Here is a 7,220-nt window from a genome sequence, read left to right on the forward strand (position 1 = left end):
AAGACCACCCCGATGACGACGACGACGACGGCGGAGACGACGACGGCGGTGACGACGACGGCGGAGACGACGACGGCGGAGACGACGACACTGGAGACGACGACCCTGGAGACGACGACATGGAAGACCGAGAAGCAGAAGAACAAGAGGCTGCAGAACAAAGAGCAGAAGAACATTAAGCATAATACTTAATATCAGAGCAAAAGATATTATCTAAATTATATGCAGAAGAAGACTAAGCAGTGTATGGGGGTGAGTCCGTTCCTCCTCGTGGTGCCCCTGGATAAAGCCTGATGCTGCAGGCCAAACTGAACGCGGACAAATGTAACTTTTGTGACTGGCAGTACGGAAGGTGTAATCTTCCAACTTTTATAGATAACAACTTCGGGAATGCCTGTCACAAATGAGAATATGATGAAGAAGTAGAATAGGAAGAATAATAACAGTTGAATAAAATGAATATGTAGAATAGGAAGAATAATAATAGTTGAATAAAATGAATATGAAGAATGTATTAAAAAAAAAAAAAGGTAAAGGATGAAGAAGAAGATGAATAGGGTGAAGAAGAAGTTGATGTCAAAGATGCTGATGATGATGAAGATGAAAGTGTGGGAAAAGTAAAAAAAAAAGAAGGGGAAGGGCGTGGAATAGTGAAACATCAATATCTGACAAAATAAAATAAAAATTTACATAGTCAATATCTTTGTCACTCCGAACGTCTTTAAAAAAAAAAAAAAAAACATGCTATTCTATTTGATTGGGCTAAACCTCTATGACTTTAATGTTTCCGCCACCTCCCCAAATACATCCTGCATTATTCTTAGTTGTTTTCCTTCATGTAGAATGAACCTACAAGGAAAGAAAGGGTTTATTTTAATTCCGATATTTTGGTCCCATTGACTTGCATTGGGATCGGGTATCGGTATCGGCGATATCCGATATTTTTTGAATATCGGCCGATCCTATCCGATACCGATACTTTACGATATCGGAAGGTATCGCTCAACACTATTCAGGACACATATAAAGGTGCTGCAGCGTCAAATCAGTCCCACGGCTTATACCCTGCTTGCCGCCTTTCCCAATTCCTTGCTCCTGTATATCCACTGTATGCGCATTATCTCCATTATTTCTGTACAGACTCATATGGCTACTTGCATTTATTAATATTAATATTACATCTTTCCATTTATCATATACATGTATCTTGAATTATTTACATAATCCTATATTACATGAGAACAGAGATGCTCCTGCTGACTATGTATTAACCCTTTACGTACTTTCATATATGTTTTTTCTTAGGCAGTGCTTTTCTGCCAGTCCTCTTTATATCTCTCTGCTTCACTCCTTTCCCTCCCTTCCTCCTTCCGTTGGTTTCAGCTCCATCCATCCAGATTTTGTAATCAACTATTTCTACTCCAGATACTCTCCTCTTATACAGATTACTGACTGTACTTTTTTATATACCCAATTATTACCCAGTTATTTAGGTTCTCCTTGACAGGAAAAAGAGCTTGCAATTCATGAATATTCTTTTTGTATAATTTTTGTACATATTGTTTTGGACATACATGTAAATAATATTATACAGGTCCTTCTCAAAAAATTAGCATATAGTGTTAAATTTCATTATTTACCATAATGTAATGATTACAATTAAACTTTCATATATTATAGATTCATTATCCACCAACTGAAATTTGTCAGGTCTTTTATTGTTTTAATACTGATGATTTTGGCATACAACTCCTGATAACCCAAAAAACCTGTCTCAATAAATTAGCATATCAAGAAAAGGTTCTCTAAACGACCTATTACCCTAATCTTCTGAATCAACTAATTAACTCTAAACACATGCAAAAGATACCTGAGGCTTTTATAAACTCCCTGCCTGGTTCATTACTCAAAACCCCCATCATGGGTAAGACTAGCGACCTGACAGATGTCAAGAAGGCCATCATTGACACCCTCAAGCAAGAGGGTAAGACCCAGAAAGAAATTTCTCAACAAATAGGCTGTTCCCAGAGTGCTGTATCAAGGCACCTCAATGGTAAGTCTGTTGGAAGGAAACAATGTGGCAGAAAACGCTGTACAACGAGAAGAGGAGACCGGACCCTGAGGAAGATTGTGGAGAAGGACCGATTCCAGACCTTGGGGAACCTGAGGAAGCAGTGGACTGAGTCTGGTGTGGAAACATCCAGAGCCACCGTGCACAGGCGTGTGCAGGAAATGGGCTACAGGTGCCGCATTCCCCAGGTAAAGCCACTTTTGATCTACAGAGAAGCAGCACTGGACTGTTGCTAAGTGGTCCCAAGTACTTTTCTCTGATGAAAGCAAATTTTGCATGTCATTCGGAAATCAAGGTGCCAGAGTCTGGAGGAAGACTGGGGAGAAGGAAATGCCAAAATGCCTGAAGTCCAGTGTCAAGCACCCACAGTCAGTGATGGTGTGGGGTGCCATGTCAGCTGCTGGTGTTGGTCCACTGTGTTTCATCAAGGGCAGGGTCAATGCAGCTAGCTATCAGGAGATTTTGGAGCACTTCATGCTTCCATCGGCTGAAATGCTTTATGGAGATGAAGATTTCATCTTTCAGCACGACCTGGCACCTGCTCACAGTGCCAAAACCACTGGTAAATGGTTTACTGACCATGGTATTACTGTGCTCAATTGGCCTGCCAACTCTCCTGACCTGAACCCCATAGAGAATCTGTGGGATATTGTGAAGAGAAAGTTGAGAGATGCAAGACCCAACACTCTGGATGAGCTTAAGGCCGCTATTGAAGCATCCTGGGCCTCCATAACATCTCAGCAGTGTCACAGGCTGATTGCCTCCATGCCACGCCGCATTGAAGCAGTCATTTCTGCCAAAGGATTCCCGACCAAGTATTGAGTGCATAACTGAACATTATTATTTGTTGGTTTTTTTGTTTGTTATTAAAAAACACTTTTATTTGATTGGATGGGTGAAATATGCTAATTTATTGAGACAGGTTTTTTGGGTTATCAGGAGTTGTATGCCAAAATCATCAGTATTAAAACAATAAAAGACCTGACAAATTTCAGTTGGTGGATAATGAATCTATAATATATGAAAGTTTAATTGTAATCATTACATTATGGTAAATAATGAAATTTAACACTATATGCTAATTTTTTGAGAAGGACCTGTATATCATCTGATATACTGTATATAACACTGGTCTACAATTTTAGACTAATTTGAAGGTGCTGACTTCAAATCTGATCTTATAATTTCTCTATCACATCACGTTTTTGCGCTATAGGTATATAGTCTATTTTCATGAATTCCATGATAAATATAAGTAGTGTATGAAAAGTGCCGGTTTATACTGTTCACTAAGGTAAATTTAGTTTTCATTTAGTCTCCCAATAAATGTGAGAATATCTTTGTTTTTTTTGAACATGCATAATTTCCATTTGTTATTATAACACCCTTGTTTTCTGTGCTACTGGGACAGTAGAGCTACAGCAGAGCATTGGGTGAAAACTGAATGGCCTCAGCGACAGAGTTTGGCATCTGGCGATAAGAATGTCATCCATGATCCTCTAGTGGATAGGAAGGACATTGTCTTTCCTCCCTTACACATAAAACTTGGATTGATGAAGCAGTTCGTCAAAGCTCTCAATCACAGTGGAGAATGCTTTAACTATATATGTTCAACTTTTCCTGGTCTTAGTGAAGAGAAGAAAAAGGCTGGGATATTTGATGGACCTCAAATAAGAACACTTATGAGAGACCCAAATGTTATCACATCAATGAATGAGACAGAAGAAAGAGCTTGGAATGCATTTTGTAATGTGGTGCAGAATTTTCTAGGGAATAAGAAAGCAGACAACTATGAAGAGATTGTGGAAGAGTTACTAATGAGTCTGCGAAATCTTGGATGTAGAACGAGTATCAAGATTCACTATTTACACAGCCATTTGGACTTTTTCCCAGAGAACCTTGGGGATGTGAGCGAGAAACAAGGGGAGAGTTTTCATCAGGACATTAAATCAATGGAAGAACGGTATCAAGGCAGGTGGGACTCACATATGATGGCTGACTATTGCTGGAGCTTGATGAGAGACCCCCCAGAAGCTGTACATCACAGATCAGCCAAGAAAAGAAAGTTCAAATAACTGCCATTTGTCATTCATCTGTGTGCCATATATATGTGTTTTTATATTTTGTAGTTTAATTCTGTAAGTATATTTGATTTGCTGTACATAGACTTTGTAATCTTTGTTATTCCTTGATTAAAAATATACAAAATGCAGTACCGAAAATCATGTGTTTTTATCATAAAACATTAGGAGTAATTTTCATCAAAAATTGAAAATAGCTCAAAATCCTGATGTGATAGCCAAAAACGGAGTTCATATTCGTAATCAGCAGCCAAAATTGACTTAAAATATGTTTTAAAACCTTTTGCCAGAAAAATTGCTTTGACCAGTGTAATGTATCAATTTTGTAATTTCATGCACTTTAAATGTCCTTGACAAAGACCGTCCCTGGTCGAAACGTTGGAGCAGATCTGTTTTTTGACTCCTTGTCGAATTAAAATAAATTTACATTGCTGCAAGATCTACAGTCTCATTTTCTTTTGTGCTGAGATTCCAATTTCTATTATATGCACAAGCAGCACCATGCCATGTCCCGCCTCAGCTATGCCCATATTGGTAGAGCTGGCCAAAGCATGAAAACACCAAAAGTCGACAATTTTTTGTGCAAATAAGCATTGTACACAAATTGAAACTTTTCAAAATATTTTATGCTAGATTTCCATCATAAGCACTTTGCTAAAATGGGGTTCTGGTATTTGTTTACCACTTCATATTGTTTCCATAAAACTTGGGTCAACTTTGCATCTGTTTGCTTGCTTACTTTTTTGTTCCCTCTAAAGATTAATATCAAAAGATGAAAATGAACCTTTTTTAGTTGTTTTTTTTTCTTTATTTTACATTTTCTGACACTTTATAATAGCCTTTTTTATGGCTTGTCTCACGTCTTTGTTGCGCAGTGTGTATATAACTGGATTTAGAGCTGGCGTTATTACTGTGAAGAGCACAGCAGCAGCTCTATCATGATCTAAAATATCTTGTGAAGAAGGTCCCAAATAGGTAAACATGGCCGTTCCAAAGAGGAGAGAGACAACCATGAGGTGGGAGCTACATGTAGAAAATGCTCATTTTCGACTTTCAATTGTTTGTATTTTCAGAAGAAATTTACTTATTAAAACATATGGGAAAAGGGTAAGTAGAAAGGATGCAGTTGCCAGATATCCGGTTACCATGGTGAGAAGTTTTAGATTGAGGGATACATCTGCACAAGCTAATATTAGTACTGGTTTAACATCACAAAAGAAATGGTTGACCTTGTTAGGTCCACAAAATGGAAGCTTCGCTGTCAGCAATGTATGCAAAAGAGAATGGAGAAATCCAGTAGTATAAGAGCCGATAACAAGGCAAACACAAAGCTTCCTGTTCATAATAACTGAATAACGTAAGGGGTTGCTTATCGCCACCAGACGGTCATAAGACATAACAGTGAGTAAAGTAACTTCAGAGCTTCCCAGGAAATGAAAAAAATGCATCTGAGCAATGCAGCCAGCAAATAAGATTGTCTTCTGCTGAGAAAAGAAGTCACAAAGCATTTTTGGCACGGCAACAGATGAGAAGAAGATATCGAAAAAGGAAAGGTTCCCCAAGAAAAAATACATAGGAGTATGGAGACTTGAATCAAAAGACACAAACCACAAAATTGAAATATTACCAGTAAGGTTCAAGAGGAAGAATAATAAAATTATACAAAAAAATATAACTTGAAGTTCTTTGACATTTGTGAGGCCAACCAAGATAAATTCTCCAACCGATGTTCGGTTTATGAGGTCTCTTGAAAGGCTTGAATCTAGAAGTATAGTAAGCACTGGTTATTAAGCATGATTTACCTGTGGAACATTATAGGCAATGTCAAGTACAAGGCATGATCAGGTGATGTAGGACACGTAAAATATCTTTTGGTATGTCATGTATTACTTTTTCAAGTACCAGCATAGCAAAGTTTTAAGAGCTAATAGATGACTTTGAATTCCCCAATTTAATTTAATTTAGACTTCACAAATAAAAAAAAAGCATTCGAGATGGGAGAAATCAGTTGTTAGACTCAGGTTCATTGATCAGGTCAATAATCTATGACTGCCGTGTGACTTGACGCACCCATGACCTCGGGTCAATAAATCAAAAGAGTTTGTAATGCTCGGAGGTAAAGATATCCCAGGCCTCCTGTCCAGCGGGACGAGTACTTACCTAGCCAATAGACTGGAGTCTTGAGAATTAATTCTCTCATCTCTAACACACTAACATCATGGCAATTAAAGGTAGGGAATACCTTCTCCAGTGGACCCCCTGTCTTGTATACTATTCCTACAATGATGACATGCTCACTGCAGCTAGTCCATGGCCTAAGAGATGCGTGCATGCACAAAATGAGGCCAGGTAGTTACATTTCTATAATAATATACAAGAATATGAGTGTGAATAAATGATATACCAGAGTATGCGGAGCATATGCAAGAAACCGCCATCTTGACAGACATGTTTGTAGCCAGCCACCTTAAACAATTTTCTGGAAAATTCTAGAGATAAAAATAGAGACAGGATATATTAGGTCACATTAAAAAAAAATCAACCACCAAAGTGCCCCCAAAAATGTTAGCTCCTCATTATTGAAAAAAGCATACACAGATATGTTAAACTAATTTTTTTCACCTCTATGTTATAATCCTCTTATATTCATCATATATTGTTGAAAGTTGAGGAAATTTACAACAATAAAAGGGAGAAATAAAGACATTGCAAATTGGAAATTTTTCCCAAAAATGTACTCACTGCTCTTATGTCAGTTTGAGTTGATGAAAAGCAACTTAGGTAAAAATAATAACAACTTTCTAGTAAACTTCAGAAAATGTCCATGTCATAGTTTGCAAAGCGAGTCCATACCTTAGGTGCTCAAACACATTAAAGTTCACAAAAATGGGGGATTTCAACCACAGCTAATGCTTTTTTGGGGAAATTTAACAAAAGACAACCATTTTAGCAGACAAAGTCATTGTTTGGAATGAAATTGGCTATGTATGAAAGATAGATCTTTCACAAAAAAATGTCTTTACTTTGAAATAATATTTTCACAAAGACTCTTGTCTTTATCCTTTGCT

At 37.6% G+C, this 7,220-nt stretch overlaps 1 pseudogene; it reads right to left on the minus strand.

Annotated features, from left to right (window-relative positions):
- Positions 1 to 4,964: 4,964 nt before the first annotated feature.
- On the minus strand, positions 4,965 to 6,226 carry LOC138637322 (olfactory receptor 12D1-like; annotated as a pseudogene).
- Between the last annotated feature and the right edge of the window lie 994 nt (positions 6,227 to 7,220).

The sequence above is a fragment of the Ranitomeya imitator genome, chromosome 1, assembly GCF_032444005.1.
Source record: "Ranitomeya imitator isolate aRanImi1 chromosome 1, aRanImi1.pri, whole genome shotgun sequence".
NCBI lineage: Eukaryota > Metazoa > Chordata > Amphibia > Anura > Dendrobatidae > Ranitomeya > Ranitomeya imitator.